General features: G+C 42.5%; 1 pseudogene; it reads left to right on the top strand.

Annotated features, from left to right (window-relative positions):
• Nucleotides 1–1,308: 1,308 nt before the first annotated feature.
• Nucleotides 1,309–15,710, top strand: LOC141476818 (uncharacterized; annotated as a pseudogene).
• The last annotated feature ends 7,869 nt before the right edge of the window (nucleotides 15,711–23,579 follow it).

Here is a 23,579-nt window from a genome sequence, read left to right as displayed (position 1 = left end):
GAGATTTTACCCTGGACAACCTGTGCTAGTGAAAATGCCTCAAATTGGAATAGTACCAATGGTACTAGTTACTCCCAAAAATCCCCAGGCCTGGGAGGCCAAAGATTGTTCAGAGAAGATACACCAGATCAGCATCCGGTGGATCTTGCCCTTTTTCTAACCCTGTCGGTCAAATAAGACCGAGCATGTTTTCTTTTCTTTGTGTCTTAGAGGAACCTTAAATGAACTGCACGTGAACAGACGGATTGGCCTACGCTAACCTTGAGTGCCTCCAGGGAATCTTGACATTGATTCTGGCAGTAATATTATTCTTAGTGTGTATGGCTATTTGGAGGCCCAAGTTCTAAAATGACGAACCAGCAAATCGAATTAATGCTCTTCAGTTTTACCCTTTTCTTCCCTGTTGTTTGTAGTGAAAGAGACCCAGAGTGGCCATGGTCTCAAGCTTTGATTAGACACAGTGCGAGGACAGGAACATCAAATGGAAAGTTGAGTTTGGCCACTGTATTTATACATGAAAACAGAATGTTCTCAAAAAATGAGTGGACCTGGAACAATTGGTATCCAACCCTGGAGGGTAAGGCAGGAGAAGAAATTCAGGTAGGATGTCGAATGGTCAACGGTTCAACCCATGAGAAAGCCACCAGAATAGTGATATTTCGCCCCAAGAACCCCCGCTCAGTAACAACAGAGCATTGTATCACCGACAAGTGGGATTGCTGGTATAATTTTACTCTTGCAGAACCCACTTTCATAACTTTTCGTTGGCAACAGCATGAAATAGTGTTGCTATTTGAATTCAAAATAGACATAGTTGAACCTGATCCCACTACACAGCCTAACCTGGTTCCACTATTTGAAACTCCTGACAGTGACCACCCTGAAACCTTGCTAAGTGGACTTAAAAATCTGCCCCTTCACACCACAGTCTCTGATAATGACCCTTGGCACAACGCATTGTCAAAATATACTGCAAGCATTAAAAATGAAAAGAATTTAATATAAGGAAGTGAAATATACTCCAGAAATAAATGGAGTTGGAAAGAATCACTCCAAATGGCTAAACTTGAAGCCATCCCTGGAAGGGAAATACAAATTGGTTGCCGAGTAATCAATGGGTCTACTCATCACAGACCAACCGAAATTAAAACAATCTACGTAGACTCTACCAAACCAGAAAAACATAATACTGAATGCTATAAAATAATGGAGCCAAATTCAGATTGCTGACACAATTTTACTTTTACCAAACCTATAGTAGCGTATTGCCTGTGGGGTTACCAAGGCACAGAGTTATTATTTGAGTTTATGATTGACACAATTACGTCCGAACCTGCCAAAAGGGAAACACAACCTACATCCCAACAAATTCCTGAAGATGTACCTACTCAACCACCCATTAGTCTAACTCCTTACACCTTCAACATTGGCCCTTATGTTATTAAAGACACCGGTCAGCAGCAAATACTGCTTAACCCAACATATTCCCTCAAACGAGTAGAATTATCAATGCAAATTAATATCTCTGCAATTAAACCTACCTGCTCACCATTCCTAGGTACGTCTTATGCAGGGTAGTCAGCATGGTTGCATAGACGAACCCTGACCTCTTCACAACGACTGAAGAGAGATGTGACTGGTATCTTAGGAACAGGATTGGGAGTCCTAAATAGTCTCAGATGCTGAAGTACTTGCCCATAAACTAGTCACAACCACTGCTGATCCCCTAGTCTTCTCTATCAGTTTTAGGGAACCACCAATGGCTTTTATCAAATATATTACCTCAGTGGGAAGAAACAAGTGAAAAAGACCACCAGCTGATCACAAATGTGCTTGATACAGCCCAAAACAATATTTCTTTGGCTCTTAGTTGTATCCAAGCCCAACTGTGGATGCAATCGATGGCAGCCGCAATTATAAGGGAAGGTGAAGAAGGCACCTTGCCCACCGAAATTCGAAAAGTAATATGGGATAATGCAATTGAGTTTGAAAAGAAATTTCAGTCCTGGTGGTATCTGGTTAATTTCACCTACGATCCCACTGAGAGCAAAGCCACTGCTTTTGTCTTAACAATACTCAATGCTTCGGTATACACCATATACCCAATCATTGCGCTGGGGTTGAATCACCAAGGAGCCATACTCTATCCAATAGAGCATAGAGTGTGGGCGCAACAAAATAAAAATAAATGGCAAACTGTTGATGTTGATGCATGCATCACACGAGACCAACAAGGATTCATTTGTGAGAGTAATACCCTCAAAGCACAAGACATTTGTCTTGACACCGACCAAAATATTTGTCATTTTGAGATGCATCCTGATGAAACTCCAGAAACTGTGCTTGTATATATTGGGAAAGGGTGTGTCTGCATGAGATCTCCCTGTAGTTTCATGTTCATAGAAAACATAGCGGTAGATATGAATAATCACTCAAATCTTTGTGCTTGTAACTTTTCTAACATTGTTGGATGTGATTTCAATTATTCAGCTCCTGTCACATCTTACTAATTACTACAGTCTAACTATATGCTAATTCGTGATTTATTATTTGCCCCTATTGGGATGAACATTACATTGGTGAAGAAGCTGCTACAACATAATGACTTGAAGCGACTGTTGAAAGAAGCCCAAAAAAATGGACAAAAGACTCTAATTACTGTCCATCCCGATGTTGAGGAGATACACCGAGTGTTGGAAAGAGTCCAGAAAGATGGAGAACATGAATGGTGGGACACTCTTTTTGGATGGTAGCCAACAACTACAGGAATCCTTAACAAGATGCTCCACCCTGTTGCTGTTTTGTTAATACTCACTGTATTGGGCTTTGCTTTGACAATCGCTTTGTATGTTAGACTTTGTATTATGATGAAGAACTTAACTCACTTGATAGCTCCACAAGATATACTTGTACTTGACAACCCTCACCACAAGAGCATCTGTGATATTCCCAATCAATTTTGAATATCGTGGAGCTTGAGTGAATATAGTCACGGGGTGGATAATGTGGAATAATTCCTGAAATATAATTTTTATTAAAAATATATAGCACTGTTCACACATTAAGGAAATGTATAAAATCAAAACATTTCCAGGGTGGAACACAGCGGCAGCTGGTATGCAAGGAATCCGCTACATCTAGGACTCCCTGAACAATATTGCTTGCAAAAGCAACACGGAGGATGGAGTGGAGTGAAGATTCCATGGCCAAGCTCTGTGATTACACAACAGAATGGGAATGAGATGGTCCTATGGAACTGATAAGCAGCATGCTTGCTACCCTGAGCCAACAGTCTGTCAAATTTTGATGAAATGCTGTCCTTTGTGCGAACTTTGCTCATTATAATGTCATTATAATACCAAAACACACCTCCAGCCCGAAGGCTACCCGCCTCCAAGGTGAGACCGCTCCTCCTTGAGTCTGCGCCCTGAATTTTTTGTAAACTATACCTTTAAATGCGAGGCGAGAGAATTTTACACCAATCATAATAAAGGTATTTATGACTAGAGTCACTCAAACTCCACCTTGAAGGTAAAAAATAGTATAAAAATAGCCCAAGAAAGGGGGGATGCTAGGGAAGACACCATCGTAAACAAGTCAGGGAGGACCCCATCATGGACTGCCTTTGACTCCCGGGACCAGTCGACAGGCTGAGCCTTTCTTCCCCCCCATAGGGACGCCTGTGGGTAAGACTTAGACTATACTGAGTGCTTCCTCGGGAAACTTAGAAATCTCTCTAGAGGGATATCTTTTTTACATTTATAGCCAGGATGTATTGTTTGTAACTTTGTTGTGCGCTTTGTACCATTAACAATATTTTTACTTGCACGTGCTTTGCAGACAGTGTATTTATCACCGGCAAACCATAAGAACCTTTATATCTGTTGCTTAAATAAACTGCACTGCTTAAGTAGCTAGCCGTTTCGGTTTCTCATTGAACACGACCAAACACTAGAGTGCGGCCGTGCTAGTTCATGAGCACGACTAGACTGAAGGTGCAGTCCACTATTAGTGTATCCAGAATCGTGATAGTTTAAAATATATTAAACGCGACTGGACTGATAGTGGTGAATTGGGCATCACTCAGAATTTAAACCCAGCCGCCCCTAGCCTCCCACCTCGGTGAGGAGTGTTAGAACGCAAGGGGGTTTATTTTCTGCCAAAACTATTTTCCTCTTGACGCAACACCCAGCACCCAACACAGAAGGAATAGCATAGAGGGCTTCATGTCTCAAAACCTGTGGCATGGAGGTCCTACCAGGTGGCAAAGCCAGCACTTGCACCCATGCAGTGGGTGCTATAAATACAGGTTGCAAACTCAGAAACATTTCTGAAGAGCCTCCTCAGAACAGGAGCAAATGCTGCCAGCCCATTCCTATACAAATGACTGTACCTGGCTGGGCTATGATATACTAAACAACTGCAGAAAGAAACAAATCACCAGTCTGTTTGTGACAGGCCATCCCAGCTAAATCAAGTTGTCATTTATTTTTTATTTGCTCTTGCCCCAGGATCAGTAGCTGTTTCTTTCAGGTTGAGAATGGAGCAATTTGAAAGTGTAAAAGCCTATTAGGAAAAATGGCATGAAGGGTTAGTTATAGCAGTGACAGTTGCACTTTGTCATCTGTAGTTAACCCTTTTGGCCTGAGGCTTCAGTGATGGGAAAATGATGGAAATATGGTTCACAGGTCACTCGGAAGCTTTGCTGCAAGTAAGCATTTAAAGGTGAAACCTGGGAGCAAAGCTGCCATGAAGGCATGGGTATGCATGTGTGTGGCAGAGGGGAGTTGTTAATCTAGATAATATTTTAAATGCAAAACAACTCCCCAGCAAAAAACAAAGCAAATTTGCTTCTTGCGTTTGGTAGTAACAAAATGTCAATCAGTTAGGAAAAATAGACACTTTAAAACAGTATGTTTCGGTTAGATTCCCTGCATCATTGCTGCCCTTTGTAGTCTTATACAAACCAGAGACCTCTGCTGAATCCTGAACTCAGTTGTATCAGGGGCTATGGTTCAAAAAAAACCAGAAAAATTATTTGTATGAAGTTCTCCCCAAGAACAAGAGGAGGCAAGAAGAAGTGAAATTAATTGCTTTGTCAGGAAACCCAACAACTCTTCTCTTCATCTAGACTCATATCCAAGAAAACCAGTATCTGACATCTATGTGTAGAGCCAAGTGTTTCAAGGAAAAGTTACTGAAACTGTGGCTGCACTGTTTTGATTTAAACTAGGCTTTCTGCAGAAGACATTGTTTATCTGTTATGCTTCTTGTTCTCCTAACTGTTCTCAGTACTCAGTTCTCAGTACTTTGTAGCTTGACTGTATTTGCCTTGAACCAATGGCAATATTAGAAGAAATATTTCCATCATTTTCCCATTACTGTACCAAAGGATGGCCAGGCAGACATGCTTGTGCATTTGGATGGGTGTGGGTGAAAAGCAGGATTTAGGGAGGAATGAGGTCTTCTGTTCATGTGATCTGTTAGCCACTGGGCTGGCAGAGATACATATAGCTGTAATGCCAGACTCAAGAAAGAAAAAAAGGAGGTGGTTTTTGTGCATTTGCTCAGGCTTGTCAAGATGATATGTGTGTCTGAGATGCATATTAAGACTGAATAAAGCAGTTCCAACTATTACGATATTTGTTTATTCAAACATTTTTGCAAAAACACATGTCAGAAGGGCTTATCTTAACAGTGCTAGTATGCTATTCCCTGTTAAGGGATGCAGCCATTCCAAAAGACTGCATGGCAGTAATCACTAACAGTGTCAGAATAATTACAAATTTGCCCATGATCAGTGTTGTGGGCTTTTGTGCTTTTTTTCTTTTTCCCCGGGCTTCTTTGGTCTGCATAAACATGTGCAATTCTGCCTCTTGCTCTTCTAGGCTGGGATATTAGTAATGTCTTGGATATCCTAATCTGAAGAACTAAAACATTTCCCTTTCTCTCTCCTATGATTCCCATGAGATCATGAATGCCTATACTGTGACAATCCAAGCATCTATACTGTTTCCTTTATGGTGTCCGTACAAGTTTGCTATAGCTTTTCTCACCCCTTTAAACTAGGCTTTTCTAAAATTCCTTAAGCATCTTGACTTTACTTTCAAAATAAAACAAGGCTGACAGATTTGGACTCATCTCTGATATTGTGAGGAAGCAATAGGAGATAGAAAAGAACCTCTGACAATTCAGAACAAAGACATTTTTTTGTTGCCAGCTTGGTAATGGTGTGAGCTCAACTTTAGTCTCTGCTGAATTGTTAAAATGTAAAAAGCAACTTACCTAAATGGGCAGTGAATGAGGGGAGCTGGATGCACTGTGCAAGCAAAGTGAAAACTATCAATCACCATCTATTACTCCACTATTGGTATCTGAGCAGTGTTTCAGATGTTTTGGAGAGATTAGCTCAGAATAAGCAAATGCCAAAATGGAAACTGTCTACACATATCCATCCAGTGTGTCACCCAAGTTAATCACCCTGTGCTTTATAGACTGAACAGTTCAGTCCCAGCTCTATCAGGGATCTCTCAGACATAAATTTATCAAGGTAGATGAATCTGACATGTCTTAGTAGGAAGTTCCATATCCTTCAAGCAAGTTGTCATGCAGATACAGAATGAAGATATCTGACTTAGAGATTTGAGTAGGCAAAGTAAATGAGAAGCTATGATGATTTCCTGCAATCATTCCCCAGATTATGTCTTGATTTCTAATAATTCATGGGTCACAGGTTGAGAAGGACTGAGATAGCTTAACATGATCAAAGCAAAACATGGGCCATGAGCCCATTCTCGGGGTTTCACACATGATTGGAGGGGATATTCTCAGGCCATAAAGTCAATTCCCAGTAATTTTACAGAGCCCCTTTAGTAAACAATTCCTGATTCCTCATATTATATTATAGCTTTAAAGAATATTTTGCTTAAGCAAGTGGAACCTCCTTTCAGGATAAATCGTTGCAATGTTCCAGCACAAAAGGTTCTCACCCCACCCAGTTCCAAAGAACTGAAATGATACCTGGTTGCTCCGAGCTCTTCCAAAGCAATGCTCCTTTGGATCTCTCATTCAATGAGGAAAGCTTGGCTACTGTAATCACCTAAATGTAAAGCAGAGGCAGCATGAAAACTATGAGTTCTCTTATCTTGAGGAAGGTACAATTGGCACATAGTAGGCAGAGGAGTCACAAAGGTCAAAAGCAAATGTCACTTGCTAGGGCATGTTTTCTCATGCTTAAGAAATGCCACAAACAAGCAATCACAGTGACAACTCTTAGCAGGGAAAATGTCAGTGACTAAACAGCATCCCCAGGAGTGCAGGAGAAACCCTCAGGGCTCAGGTGAGATTCACTTCTCATTCTGAAATAGAAGAGAAAGCAGCAGCAGTAGAAGAGAGACCATCAATTGAAGCAGAAAAATAGTCCTGGAGGTAGAAAGCAAGGGCGATGGCTGTGGAAGCTAAGACCTGAGAGGGTACCAGGGATAGAAGAGTCACAACATAATAGCAGAAGTTGTAAAGAGTAGGCAGCATCTGAGTACTAGCAGAAGAATGACACATTTATAGGAAGAGGTGTAAGAGAAGCTGAAGTGAGGTAGATTTACCTGCAAGTACTCAAAAGAAAGAAAAGAAAAAAAAAAACATAGAAAGCAGCAGGCTACAGCCATGAAAAAGGGGGAGATTTTCTCCCTCATAAAGAATAGAAGATATTCTGAGGTGTAGAAGATGAAGGAACTGAACCAGAAGAGGAACAAAATTAAAAAGCAGGCAGTGAAAAAGCAGGGCCAAGCCTGCACAGGCAGCCACTTCAGGGAATTGTTCATGTTCTTGTTTTTCTCCAAATAATCATAACAACCACACTCATGATGTGAAGCATGAGTTCACAATTACTATTCAGCAACTCCTATAAAGGAATATGTGACAGCTAGGAGAACCCCCAACCTGTATTTTAGCAACATATACATTTGAGTCTTCCAGCCTTTATCAAACTTCCTTTGCAAATTACTCTGATGTCATTCATTCCTTTAAAAGATGGGGAAGTGGAAGCATGAGAAGTAGGAATGCAATTTGCTCAAAGTCAGCTTTAGGGTAAAGACAAGAAAAAAAAAGATAGATTATCTAAGTCCAAAATCTGCAGAAAACCTATATTCATCTCACAAGAAGCAGCAACGAACAGAGTACAAAAGTAAAAATTGTGTTCTTTAAAATATTGCTCACAGCCTATCCTTGGTTATGAGTTAATAGTTTGTCAGTATTTCCTCACAGTGGGTTTTGTTGGCTGAGCCTTTAAAATATAGAGCTTTGAAAAGCTAAGGGCAAGCAATGGTAACACAAGCGTAACTGGAGATCTGAGGCTGTGATGAGGCCAGTGTCTGTCTGGATATTCAGTGCAGTGCAAAAATAATTTAGTGGCTTTGTCATCCATTTCAAGTTGGTCTTATTCACTGAATGTTGACACTTGACAGTCACTCTGCATGATTTCTGCACTGCGCTGTTACGTGAAATATCACATTTCATTACCTTCCTCCCAGCCAGTCACTCTCCATAAATGTAAGCATTTTTACCAGGTGAATACCACTCTAGAGCAATGTCCTTACCTGCAGGAGGATTTTGAAGAGGTGGGGGTGGGGGGAGGTTCATTGATTGGGTGACTTAGGCATTGTAAAGCCAGAGCTTTCCTTTGTGCCAGAGCAATGTCTTTGTCTTTTCTGCTTTTTCTATCCTGTGCCATTCTGATCTCAAAGACTCTAAAATGGTAGTCTCATCACATCACATACACATGTAACAAGTGCATGCATTCTCATACATGTGTGCAAATACATACACATGTTCACATGCACACAGAGTTAAAAAGCATCTGAATCAGCAAGATGATGAACTGAGTGCATAACATGAGGCAACAAGAAATGAGGGGCTATGCTTGCATTAGTCTTGCACTACTGAGCCAGCTGCCTTTTGTACTACACTGGTTTTACATTTTTAAATGCTATTGCTCACAATGTAGTCATGCTTATTATAGCTGACTAGTCAAAATGAGTAGCGAACTAGGCACATTAGCATTAGAGCTGTTTAAAAAAATAAGGTAATAATTTTTTGAAAGAAAAGTTGAAGTTTTAATAATCTAGAGATTTATACTTATTTTTTCCCATTGGTTTTTAATATCTTTTCCCTTTCAGTTTTTTAATATATTTTTCTTTAGTGTTGTTTAAACTTTCTGGAAGCTGTTTTTCTCACTGCTGTCATTTGTTTGTTGACTTTTCAGTGAGAAACCTAAAACCCATTCAGTGGCAAAGACATCCCTGTATTGTCAGCTTGCAGTGTACTATGGCTCAAATAATTTTGAAAGAGGACTACACGATAGGGAGCAAAGCTCCCATTTGCCTTGTTTCAGCTGTTGTGGTGGTACACAGAGGGGAAATAACTTATTCCTGAAATCTAATCGAGTATATTCATCTGGAGAAGCTTCTAGAGGACAGGCTAGCCTTGGCAGAAAACCATTTAGAGGAAGCCTTGAGACTGGCAGGCTCTGGAGATAAACAGAGAATACAGACACAGTGAGGCCTGAGAAGGAATGGAAAGAGACTTTCCTGAGGATACTGTTACAACTACAATTGAAGAACTGAAAATAAGGTTTCCATCCTTCTTGAGAGAGCACTAATCCTGCAAAGAAACAGGTTTGCTGACGTGCTGCTTGTTTTTTAAGCTGCCTCACACTGAGATTTCTTTTTTTAAACTATGGGACCCTATATGCATCCAGCTAAAACTTAAATCAGAACCAAAAAGTCTTTGTGTGTTTCTTTTCTCACTTTAAGAAAATGATGAGGATGTATCCACTCCCAGACTTTGAATGAATCAGAGCCTCACAATTTTTCTTGATTAGCTCAAAATCAGAGCTACTCCCCTCTCCCCCAATTTAGATAAGAGGGACACAGGGAGATAGGAACCTCTCACTCAGTCATGTGTTTCAGGAATCTTTTCTCATGTTTATATACTTTATTTTTTGCTTATTATTTGGAAAAACTATTATTTCTCCACCTCTAATTTGTGTGAGGCAGATTATCTGTGAGAAAATAAAAGCATGAAATCTCTTGGTTAGTTTTACAGAGTAGTGATGTTTGAAAAAGAGACTTCACTCATGCATTCAAATATGTACATATTGCTTTGAATGAGAGAAAATCAGATTGTTTTCAGAGTCTCTACACACATATGGGTCCCGACACAGTCTCTTACCCTTAAGCATATGCATGTTACACATTTGTATGCCTAACTGCGGACACAAACAGGCACAGAAACATATGTGGTTTCTTTGGCAAACAGACATTATACAGAAATGCCATGGCATATAGGTTTTAGTTGAAACCAAACCAGAATTTATCTATCTTTATATCTATTTTTTTAAATCTGTGACAACTGTGAATATATGAAAAAGCAATATTACCACAGATAAGAAAAAGTGGATTTTTAAAAAATGATGGTCAAAAAAATTGATTGAATCTAAGTTTGTCCTTTCAGTTTAAACTTTTTCAATTAATTTTTAAGATACATTCTAAGGCATTAACTTATGTCCTGAAAGGCAAATAACTCAAGCTAGCTCCCCCAACATGGGATTGCTTGCAGCCCAGAAAGCCAACCGTATCCTGGGCTGCATCAAGAGAAGCGTGGCCAGCAGGTCCAGGGAGGTGATTCTCCCCCTCTACTCTGCTCTCGTGAGACCTCAGCCTGGAATACTGTGTCCAGCTCTGGCACCCCCAACATAAGGAGCTGTTCGAGCAAGTCCAGAGGAGGGCCACGAAGATGATCAGAAGGCTGGAGCACCTCTCCTATGAAGACAGGCTGAGAGAGTTGGGGCTGTTCAGCCTGGAGAAGAGAAGGCTCCAGGGAGATCTTATAGCAGCCTTCCAGTACCTGAAGGGGGCCTACAGGAGAGATGGGGAGGGACTCTTTATCAGGAAGTGTAGTGATAGGATGAGGGGAAATGGTTTTAAAGTGAAAGAGGGGAGATTTAGACTAGATATCAGGAAGAAATTCTTTACTGTGAGGGTGGTGAGGTACTGGAACAGGTTGCCCAGGGAAGCTGTGGATGCCCCATCCCTGGAGGTGTTTAAGGCCAGGCTGGATGGGGCTTTGAGCAACCTGGTCTAGTGGGAGGTGTCCCTGCCCATGCCAGGGGCAGTTGGAATGAGATGATTGTCACAACAATGCCATGCAGCACTACAGGCTTGGGGAAGAGTGGCTGGAGAGCTGCCTGGCAGAAAAAGACCTGGGGGTGTTGGTCGACTGTCGGCTGAACATGAGCCAGCAGCGTGCCCAGGTGGCCAAGAAGGCCAACAGCATCCTGGCCTGTATCAGGAACAGCGTGGTGAGTAGGACTCGGGAGGTGATCGTCCCCCTGTACTAGGCACTGGTGAGGCTCCACCTCGAGTACTGTGTCCAGTTTTGGGCCCCTTACCACAAAAAAGACATTGAGGTGCTGGAGCGGGTCCAGAGAAGGGCAACGAAGCTGGTGAGGGGTCTGGAGAATAAGTCTTATGAGGAGAGGCTGAGGGAGCTGGGGTTGTTCAACCTAGAGAAAAGGAGGTTGAGGGGAGACCTTATCACTCTCTACAACTACCTGAAAGGAGGTTGTAGGGAGGCAGGGTCAGTCTCTTCTCCCAAGTCACAGGCGACAGGACAAGAGGAAATGGCCTCAAGTTGCGCCAGGGGAGGTTTAGATTGGACATAAGGAAAAATTTTTACATGGAAAGGGTTATTAAGCATTGGAATGGGCTGCCCAGGGAAGTGGTTGAGGCATCATCCCTGGAGGTATTCAAAAGACAGGTTGACATAGTGCTTTGTGACATGATTTAGTGATGGCTTTTTATCAGTCAGGTTGATGGTTGGACTATGTGATCTTTAAGGTCCCTTCCAACCTAGACAATTCTATGATTCATTCTATGATTCTAATATGATTCAGAAGTCTTAGTAATTCTCGCATCTTAAAGAGTTCTGGTTTTTCTCTTCTATATGTAACATATGTTTGGTGGTTTTAAACACAATTACTTTTGTATAATGAAAGTGTTGATTTGACAATGCAATGCTTTCTGTAAGTATGCTTAAGACAGTTTATGTTTTCATATGTTGCGATGAAACTCAATTATGTATGTGTAATAAGGCTTTTGATTGTTACACTTCTACTTTTCTGTATAATGAAGCCAGCAATTAGAATTTGGTTGCTCTTTGGCATAGGAAAACATACTTGGTTTCTAAACAAAAGATCTTAATGAGCATTTTCTTTAAAAAAAAAAAAGTTCCAGAATACAAAAAGGTCAATAACTCAAACATAATCAGATTTTTTAACAAAAAAGGATTTGCTTCCTTACAATACAATAACATCAGTTCAAGGGACAAACAGTCCAGATTATATAAATGTACGTTTTACTATGGACAGAGAAATGAATAAGAAAACATTTCACCATTAAGGTTATGGCTTTTACATGGCTAAATTACATCTGTAAAGTATGTCTTCTTGAATGTAGGCAACTGCACACAGCTTATATAGTAATAAGCCCTAATCGCACTTATTAGTGGATATATCTACATCAGTGTTTTACTTTGGACCAGAAGTGTGCTTCTGAAGCAAATTTCCCAGTTGTCTTCATTTACCATGCCTTGGTTTTGTATTACGTGGCAGTCTTGGAGTGTGCAAACTGTATTCCTTTTAGATTAAATTAAACCAGAAGATATATTCCAGGAGTTCTCCAGATGCATTACATCTGCAAATGGGACTGCAGTCTGTGGGTTCAGACTATGGGTAGTCCCAAGCAAATACTTTTGAAGTGTCTATAGTGTGGCCATCAAATGCTTAGCACCAGCTGTTTTGCTTATACAGTTATATTTCATAGAATCATAGAATCATAGAATGGTGTCGTGGTTTTGACCAGATTAACCAATCAGAGCGACAGATGGCCCCTCCCCCCCGCCTAAGGAAAAGAGAGGAGAGGAAGAGATAAAAGAGATTTATGAGTTTAGAAAAAAAAACTAAACTACTTTAATGAAAATATTAATAAATAATGAAATAATAAATAATATTTAAAAAAAGGAAAAAAAATAAAAAAATAAAAAAATAAAAAAATATACAGTATATACAAAACCGTATCAAGCTCCCAGGGTGATGATCACGTCACCGGCAGGCACAGGGGAAAAGTCCCAGGCTGGACTCGGTGATGGACAGGAGCTGGATTCCGGATCTGGAGTCAGGATTGCTCGGATCGGGATCAAAGGCAGACGAACAGACAGGGTCCTCCTCAGATGTCGGCCATTGAAGGAAGAGAGATGACCCTTTGATCCCTCAGCTTTTATACTGAGCAGGATGCAGATGGGATGGAATACCCTGTTGGTCAGTTTTGGGTCACCTGTCCTGTCCGCTCCTCCCTACAGGTGTGACCCCTCTACGCTTTTCCGCTTCCGACCCTCCAACGGGGCAAATAACAAATTTACCTGACCTTGGTTGTTATAGCAATAAGTATAAGCAAGGGCCTCTCTGCATACCATTCCTTGGTATTATCAGGTCTTATCACTATGAGAGCGAGCAGTTTCTGAACAATATGCCGTTAATTTCAGAGTTTAGTTAGTTAGAAGAGGCCCAGCTAAAAAGGAAAAATTACTGAACAGAAAATTAGTTCTGTTTTACCTCAAACCAGGACAAATGGTTAGAGTTGGAAGGGACCTTAAAGATCATCGAGTTCCAACCCCCCTGCCATGGGCAGGGACACCACCCACTAGACCAGGTTGCTCAAAGCCCCATCCAGCCTGGCCTTAAACATTTCCAGGGATGGGGCATCCACAACTTCCCTGGGCAACCTGTTCCAGTGCCTCACCACCCTCACAGTAAAGAATTTCCTCCTAAGATCTAGTCTAAATCTCCCCTCTTCCAATTTAAAACCATTACCCCTTGTCCTGTCACTACATTTCCTGACAAAGAGTCCCTCTCTGGCTCTCCTGTAGGCTCCCTTCAGATATTGGAAGGCTGCTATGAGGTCTCCCTGGAGACTTCTCCAGGCTGAACAACCCCAACTCTCTCAGCCTGTCTTCATAGGAGAGGTGCTCCAGCCCTCTGAGCATCTTCGTGGCCCTCCGCTGGACCCATTCCAACAGGTCCATGTCCTTCTTGTGTTGAGGACTCCAAAGCTGGACACAGTACTCCAGGTGGGGTCTCACGAGTGCGGAGTAGAGAGGTAGAATCACCTCCTGCGACCTGCTGGCCACACTTCTCTTGATGCAGCCCAGGATGTGGTTGGCTTTCTGGGCTGCCAGTGCACATTGCCAGCTCATGTTGAGCTTCTCATCCACCAACACCCCCAAGTCCTTCTCCTCAGGGCTGCTCTCTAGCCATTCTCCACCCAACCTATATTTGTGCCTGGGATTGCCACGTCCCAGGTGCAGGACCCTGCACTTGGCCTGGTTGAACTTCATGCGATTTGCACGAGCCCATCTCTCAAGCCTGTCCAGGTCCCTCTGGATGGCATCCCTTCCCTCCAGCATGTCGACCGTGCCACACAGCTTGGTGTCGTCGGCAAACTTGCTGAGGGTGCACTCTATCCCACTGTCCATGTCTCCGACAAAGATGTTGAACAGCACTGGTCCCAGTACCGACCCCTGAGGAACTCCACTCGTCACTGGCCGCCAATTGGACATTGAACTGTTGCCCACAACCCTTTGAGTGCGGCCATTCAGCCAGTTCCTGATCCACTGAGTGGTCCATCCATCGAACCCATGACTTTCCAATTTTGAGACCAGGATGTTGTGCGGGACAGTGTCAAATGCTTTGCATAAGTCTAGGTAGATGACGTCTGTTGCTCTGCCCTTGTCCACCAAGTCTGTGGCAGTATTGTAAAAGGCCACCAAATTTGTCAGGCATGATTTGCCCTTGGTGAAGCCCTATGTTCTTTCATACAGCCCTACTAGACAGTATAGGTGAAGATAATGTCTCGTCAGGGGTCATATTTTCCAGTATCTCTCCCCAGCAGAGGTTTATTTTTAAACTCATCCTTTTAGGTGTAGGGCTATGGAGTCAATCTGAGTCCAAATCAACCTGCTGAAATCCTTAGTATTTCTCAAACCATAAGCCATACCTGAGCCCATTTATTGATGTGGTGTTAAACATAAACAACCAAAGCAAGGCAACTTTCAATCACTTCTGATGACTGGCACAGCTCGACCTAGACTGGGAAAAGAGACTAGTCATCTTGGAGTGCAGTGGCTGAGACAACAGAAGAGGCAGGACTCATTGAGTGCACTTATAGTTATCTGAAACTGGTAAACAAACACTGATCTAATTGCCCTAGAGTCTTTTAGACTCAAGTAGAGAACTAGGCAATTTTAGGGTATGGTTCATTTGAGAAATTTTAGGTGGTTACTTCAGGATGAGATGGACTGTGACCAAAGAGTTTCTCTTTCTGTCCATTGAGTACAAGGGAGCATAGATGACTAGCTCAGATGGAAATGTCTACATTTAGCCTTATGAATAAATATGAACCCAGTTTTTTTCTGTAAAGGCCAAGTGCTTTGATCTTTTTTTTTCATATCACACTACAGTGCCTGACCGCCATCCAGGGTGGGAGTGTGACATCACACTCTGGTTCCTTTGTGCTTGGTAAAAGACCCAAAATAGTACAAAGGAAACCCTTAAGCCTGTAAATTGTGATGTACTTATTCTTCCTTTTCAGGTTTTATGAACACACATGTGAGATTATATTGAGTACCCCACAGCAAGTATTGGTACATTGGGTCAATTGGTGCATTGGGATGGAGGTAGAGGTGAGGCTGGAGGAGTGGGAGGTGAGTTTTTTGCACCCCATGTCCCCGAGATTTGTGGCAGCATGCGGCATCCCTCAACTGTTGGTGTTGCTGTTCTGGGATTTTTTGGGTGTGTGTGGTTTTTTTGGTTTTGGTTTTTTTTTTTTTTTGTTGGTTGGACTCAATGATCTCAAAGGTCCCATCCAACCAAAAATATTCTGTGATTCTGTGATTCTGTAACTATTTCCACAAATCAAGAAGTTATTACAGCATGGGCAGGTAGCCCAAGACAGCTGTAGGCTAGCTACCTCAGGGATCAGCCTGGAGAAGAGAAGGCTCCAGGGAGACCTCATAGCAGCCTTCCAATATCTGAAGGGAGCCTACAGGAGAGCCAGAGAGGGACTCTTTGTCAGGAAATGTAGTGACAGGACAAGGGGTAATGGTTTTAAATTGGAAGAGGGGAGATTTAGACTAGATATTAGGAGGAAATTCTTTACTGTGAGGGTAGTGAAGCACTGGAACAGGTTGCCCAGGGAAGTTGTGGATGCCCCATCCCTGGAAGTGTTCAAGGCCAGGCTGGATGGGGCTTTGAGCAACCTGCTCTAGTGGGTGGTGTCCCTGCCCATGGCAGGGGGGTTGGAACTCGATGATCTTTAAGGTCCCTTCCAACTCTAACCATTCTATGATTCTATGATCTTATGTATCTCATGCACCAAAACCATGCTCTAGGTCCCAGAGAGGTGTCTGGGTTATTATTACTTGAACTGACCAAATAAACCTGATCATGTGTGCAGCAACTGACCCACCATATGGCAGTGTCATCACAGCTTTAAACAGGTGTTTGGGCCTGACTAGATTTAATTTGGGTCCAATCCAAAAGATATTTTGGAAGCATAAATGTGTTAAACTGCTTAGTCCCTTTACACACATCCACACACATGAAGAATGCTGTTTTCTTTGCTGTGGCTTTTACATGATTAGCACAGAACATTATGCACTGGTTTTAAATACATTGTCTGCCTGCTCTTTCTCAAATAAATGCAAGAAACATATTTTAGCTGCTGTTGCTTTGTTTCTTTCATTTCATCTTTTTTTTTTTTCTCCCCTGCCATATGGGTTTCCACAATTAGAGATAGGATTCATCTCAACTAACCTTCACTGTCTGAAAGGTGAATGGCCTAAAATAATCACCTAGGGTCTCTCTGCAGTCAGCAGAGAAAAAACGACAACTCCAAACAGTGATTTGTCCCAATTTAAACCAGATGTCTGACACAGGCCGGACAAATCAGTCTCTGAGGGTGCCCATTTCTCTCCACTGAATATAATGAGAGTCCGGCTATTTAGCTTAAACCAAATTCCTAATTTTTAGGCAACTAAAGGTAGGTGAGATAAATCCTCTTCTTAGCACCTTATGATACTATTGCATGTTATTTTATTACACCAGAGTACTTATGTGAAAAGTATTACTTACATACGGACTGTTCTAAGAAGGAAATATAACATTCAGTAATAGAGAAAATGGAACAGTAAATGCAGAGATTTAGAATTACATTGCAAGATTAATTATCAATGACTGTAAGACTGCCTGTTTGGCTTGGCAATACAATTATACAGCTGCAGATTAATACAGTTAAATACTTTACACCTGGAAACATACACACTTTTTTGTCAGTTTACAGAAAAATTCCATTTTCTATTTCTGTGCACTTGTCCAATTAGATATATAATGATAGTAACATACAGTATAAATTTTGCACACAGATTCTCATTAAAGAGAGCCAAAGTGGTTGTCATGGGGTTGTTTTTGCATCAGAGAAATCTATTTTAAAAAGAGCACAATTCTCCTATACCATTTTATAAATCTACGTGATCTAAATGTGCTTCTTTCTGTCCGTTGACTGTAAGGAAGTCCTGAAATGACCATCTCATATATAAACATCTATATTTTGTGAAATGAATGATACCCTCTCTCCTGACACTAACGATATTGTGATGTGGTTATTTGATTCATTAATGGTTGCAAAGGATTAAGTCACTGCAGCGAGCTGGGAGTTATAAAAGTCTGCAGATGTTTCCAATGCTGAGAGCCAGCCTGAGGAGGATTTACAAACTCTGCCCAATACATGGACATGTATGATCGTCCATTCACAACTAACAACCTCAAATAAGATGCCAGCTTCCTTTCTGTAAAGTATAAAAATGAAATGAACAGAGGGGGTAAATTTCTGTTTAATGAAACATTTCATATTTTTTAAGTATCCTTCACCAAATGTACATATAAATTGCCCTCTTACTGCATCTAGAAAAAGGGGCAAATGCTCCCCAGTCCTCTATGTCCCTAGTGCAACACTTCAGAAATTAAATAATGATACCCTCCAGTAAGTAAGTGAATGAATAAACAAACTTCCAAGTCTTATTATGACAAGTGGTTGCACCATTAAGTAAAGGCCAAATGCTCCTTAAGGAATAATTTCAGGTAAAACTGTGCTGTATCATATGCATTTTACCTTTTCATCCCTTCAAACATTATAGAGAAGCTGTTTTGTTTCCCGATGCCTTGATTTTCAAGGCATGACAAAGTGGTGAAATATGTGTGTCTATGTTTTGTGGGATTTTTAAGTCAGTTTAAGGGATCTGTGTGCTTGTATCCAAATCAACCTTAGAACATGATAGCTCCTCAGGTTTTATCTCCACAGAGCACGCAGGCATGTGCTTCAGAGCTATTGGCTTCAATAAGAGCTGAGAACAAGTGGGCAGTTCTTATTGAAGTCAGTGGCTCTGAAGCACATGCCTGTGTATTTGGTGAATCAATGTCTCCCAGGCACCCAGCCCTGCCCCAGAGGTGCTGGATATTTCACCTCCTGTAGACTTTAGTGGGAGCAGAATAGTAATTTACCATGGGAAACATGCAGAAGATGAAAGGACATTTTACCTCTCAAAGCCCTGTTAAACTCCTGTGAATTGTATCTCTGTCAGCTCCTGAAACTATGGTTCCTTCAGGCTTCTGCCAGTTTGAAGCACTTGAATGTAGACTGTATGTGCATTTCCCTTATGGCCCCATGACCTGTAAAATATGACATGCGATGAAACCATCAAGAATACAAAGCCTCAGGAGAGCTTCTGCATGCTTGTGTCTGTACGGACATTTATTTTGTGTGTATATATGCATGTGTACATGTGTGCGCACATTTTTATGTATGTCTGTGTTTAGTGTTCTCTAGCACCTGCCTTCTTGGGCGCTTTTAATTAGTATCTGACTTTCAAGAGCACTGAATTTATTGAAAAGAATTGTTAAAGAAGAAAGCTAGAAAAATAGTACTGAGAACACTAACAGCAGAAATTACCTTGTCTCGCTTAAGGATATAATGGCAGCAGGGAGCATTATTTTATAATTATTTCAGACTAATGTTAATGTTTAAAAGCTAGTATTTTAATGGAAATGTTTGATCCTGATGAAGCACAGAAACTGGCTGCAGCTTTTAAGTTGCCTTGCTCATACAACTCACATACAGACAGTAGACAGGCAGCATAATCCTCTCTGGGGCTTCAGGTACAAAACAAATCATTATAGTTTTCCCATGTATGCCAAGGTTAAACAAACACCTGTAATGCTCAGTAACTTCAGCTCCTCCATACACTGTATTAGTAGCAGTTTTCCTTAAGGATTTGATTAAGCATATGTCTACCCAACAAAATGGAGACATGATTTCAGAACATATTGCCTTTAGCCTAATTGATACAGGTAAAGATAATAGCAATGACATGTTGACACAAGCTAGAAAAACCCACCAAAAACTCATATACACCCACCAAAGGCCCTGGGTAAATATTCAGGCTCCCAATCCTCAGGAATGGACAGGATGCCGGTCAACGATGACTGATAGTTAACATTGACTCAGGTTAGTGAAAGGCAATCATCTGCAGAGGAGATGATTGAGGATTGATGATCTGCTAAGGAGATCAGCTGCAGTGGAGGTAAGCGGCACTGCGGGAAGGGATCGCGGCAAAAAAAACCCTAAAAGGACCGGGAAGGAGCTCTTTTTGAGGGCTTTTGAAGCCGGCAAAAGCGACTGGTCCCTGCCGGAACCCGGCAGCTTGTGGGCAGAACCACTCCCCCGCCCCTGGCTAAAAGGGGCCTCTCAGGAGCACAGCAACCTGTCGCTGCGCACTGGGAGAGCATGCAAGGCTCAGGGCGTGGCAAAGGGCACACACGGAGGAACCCGGAGCTCTGTCGGCTAGACAGGTGAGTCCTCCTGGTGATCATCGCCCCCCTCGGTAGGAGTTTAGCCATGGTCTCCACCCGGAGGAAGGTCATGTGCTCGACCCTAAACAGAATGGATGTGGGAACCCAGACGGACCTCCCACAGAAACATGTGGCCATCCAGGTCACAGGCTGCAGGGAGTGCCAGGACCTTTTACTGGTACCAGATGATAGCTGTGAGACCTGCTGTATAAGATGTGAACAGATCAATGATCTGCTTAGCATGGTGGCAGAACTGAAAGAAGAAGTTGAAAGGTTGAGGGGTAACAGGGAGAAAGGCAGCAAGGGTCCAGGAGCCCCTGTATGCACCCTTGGTCAGGCTGAAGGCGAAAGAGTAAATGAAAAGAGCGAGTGGAAGCAGGTTCGTGGTCGTGGCACCAGGTAACCTCCCACCTTACCTACCTCGTCCTGTGAAGTACCTCTGAGGAACAGATACGAGGTTCTGCTTGAGAATGGCCAGTCGAGTGAGGAAGTAGGTAAGGAGCACCCTATAACACAGATGACTCCTAAGCCAAAAAAGCATATACCCCGCATCACCACCACTCCCTCTAAGAAAAAACAAAGGGTTATAGTTGTTGGGGACTCCTTCCTGAGGGGGACAGAGGGCCCAATATGCCGGGTGGACCCTCCTCAGAGGGAAGTCTGCTCTCTTCCTGGTGCCCGGGTGAAGGATGTCACCAGGAAACTTCCTGGTTTAGTATGGTCCTCAGATTATTATCCACTACTGATATTCCATGTAGGTGCAGAGGAGACAGTGACTCGAAGCTCAAGAGCTATAAAGAGAGACTTCAGGGAGCTGGGAGGCTTAGTAAAGGAATCCAGGGTGCAGGTGATTTTTTCATCACTCCCTCCAGTGGCAGGCAATGATGCTGGGAGGAGCAGATGGATCCAATCAATCAATACATGGCTCCATGGCTGGTGTCGCCACCATAACTTTGGGTACTTTGATAGTGGGTTGGCCTATATGGCACCGGGCTCGTTGACAGGAAATGGAAGATGCCTCTCCCAAAGGGGGAAGAATATTCTGGCCCAAGAGATTGTGGGGTTGATTGACAGGTCTTTAAACTAGATGTGAAGGGGGAGGGGGGTGATAACATCAAGGCCTGTCCTCGAGGCTCCTGAGGCAAAAGGAATCCAGGAAACACAGATAAAGCACCACAAAGGAAGGCCACCTGAAGAGCGACACAAAGGAAATGGAGCCATTCCAGCTAGTAAGTCAGCCCCATTGGGCTCCCAGCTGAAGTGTGACGTGCGGAAAGCAGACTCCACGACCTGTGAGGTTGTAAAGTAGGTATGTTTATTCGGCGCCGGGCAGCACGGGGGGTCGCCCCACCAAAATCGTGCGCACCCACCACGGCAGTTAGCTTAGGATTTATACAATCAGATCTTACATATTCAAGGGGCGCCTATACATATCCATAACCTTTCCCCGAAAAGGCGGTCTTTATTACAATGAGTTCCGAGAAATCATTTCCATAGTCTCCGCCTTTAACTCCCCCCGGCTGCACATGCGCAGTCTCTCCTGGTGGTCGTGGGCCAGGGTCTCAGGGATGAAGGCCATGTCTTCCTCGCTGTGTACCTCTCGCTTTTAATGTTAATGTGTTGCTCCAGGCCACGGGGTTGGGAAACCAGATGATCCCTCTGTCAGGACAACTGAATACCAATTGTTCCCTTATCTCCCATCGAGGCCGCTGTGACCACTTTATGGTTTCAACACATCCTTTCTTTGCCTAAACACCTTGGCAATGGCTTTAGGCTATAGATACACAGCTTAAGCCAAGCAATGGCCCTGCTATTAACCCTTGAGTGTTATTTCCCTTATCAGGGGTCAAAGTGATGGCGGCTCTGACAACTTTACCAAGTCGCTACTCTGAAACGGGGTCAAAGTGGTGGCGGCGGCTCTATAACAGGGTCAACGGGGCAGTGACTCTGACCCCTTTACAAAGTGGTGGTGACTCTGTAAAGGGGTCAAAGGGGCAACTCTGACCCCTTTACTAAGTGGCCACTGTAACGGGGTTAAAGTGGCAGCGGCTCTGTAAGGGGGTCAAAGTGGCAGCGGCTCTGACCCCTTTACAAAGTGGCGGTGACCCTGTAATGGGGTCAAAGCGGCGGCGACTCTGTAAGGGGGTCCAAGCGGCAGAGAGTCTCACGCTTTTATAAAGTGGCACCAACTCAGTAAATGGGTCAGTGGCGGCGACTCTGACCCCTTTACCAAGTGGCAACTCTCTAAAGGGGTCAAAGCTGCAGTGACTCTGACCCCTTTACAAAGTCATGACTCTAACCCCAATTCGGGTTCTCAAAGTATACCTGTGAGGCACTAGCAGCCCAGTATACGCCAACCCTGTCATTTCAGCTTTCCAACTTACAGGTTGCTCCCGCTTGGACCAGTCTCCAAACCAAAGATTTCCCAGAAGAATACCTCTTACCAGATGGTCCTTGTCTGTCCCCACAGTGATCCAATTGAGGCGAGGAGTCCTTCCTGAAAACTCTCCGGGGGCACCCTAAAGAATCCTGTTCTCAACGGATCCTGCAGCCGGGCAGAGGCGGCCCATCTGGGGTGCCAAATCTGGAATGAAGAAATGAACTCAATAGCCAACGGGACTGTTAAGTCAGTATTCTTTATTAGTAGCACTGGGGTTGTACTGGGGATTCTCCTCCATGAGCGCTCCCCAGCATGTTCTGATTTCAAATGACTTTTATTTACAATATTGTTACATATTCATGCGTTTACCCCAAAATCATTAGCATAATCACACCTATTCTCAGAACTAATTGCATAGCCATAAGACAAGTTCTTTAAACAATGCACCTGCTAAGTAGGATCACAAAGCCTTGGGCAACATCTCTTCCTAAACAATACATCTGTTAAAAGTAGGGTCATCAAGGCAAACTCAAAGCACACTTTATCACGATGTCTAAGATTCAGCAGCTTCCTTTCAATTTATTATGCCTACGTAAACTTTCCTTCAGTGTCTAAACTATGGAATGGAGAGTAGGGATTGGGAAATGATATTTTCTGTAAATGGTACTGCTGAGATGAGTCATGACAGTTCTGATAAACAAAGGTGCTGCCATAAAGCAATAGATAAAGAAGTCTGAAAAATTACCATAAAGATTCAAAAAACATTCTTAATGAAGGATTAAAAGAAGTCAATTGACCTATTTTTCTGAAATGAAAGCCAAAAGAAGACTTCATTACAATATAGGTAGAATATGTAGTTTAATGCAATATGACAGAATAAGCACAAACGATTGGACACATTAAAAATGGCAAGCAATCAAATTTGGAGAATGGCACAATTTTGTATCAGGAAAGGTCATAAACTATGGGAACAAATTACCTAAGTGTCACAGTTTGAGCCAGATTGGCTAATGACAAAACGACAGATGCTCTCCCCACCTGTCACTCCAAGGAGAGAAAAGAGAAAAATAAAAAGATTTATGAGTTTAAAAAAAAAACAACAAAAAACTACTTCAATGAAATATTAATAAACAAAGTAAAAAGGGGAAAATGAAATAGATAAAATATATATAAATATATACAAAA

Source organism: Numenius arquata, chromosome W (genome assembly GCF_964106895.1).
Source record: "Numenius arquata chromosome W, bNumArq3.hap1.1, whole genome shotgun sequence".
NCBI lineage: Eukaryota > Metazoa > Chordata > Aves > Charadriiformes > Scolopacidae > Numenius > Numenius arquata.
Note: the sequence above shows the minus strand (reverse complement) of the source record. Positions and strands in the feature narration are given on the sequence as shown.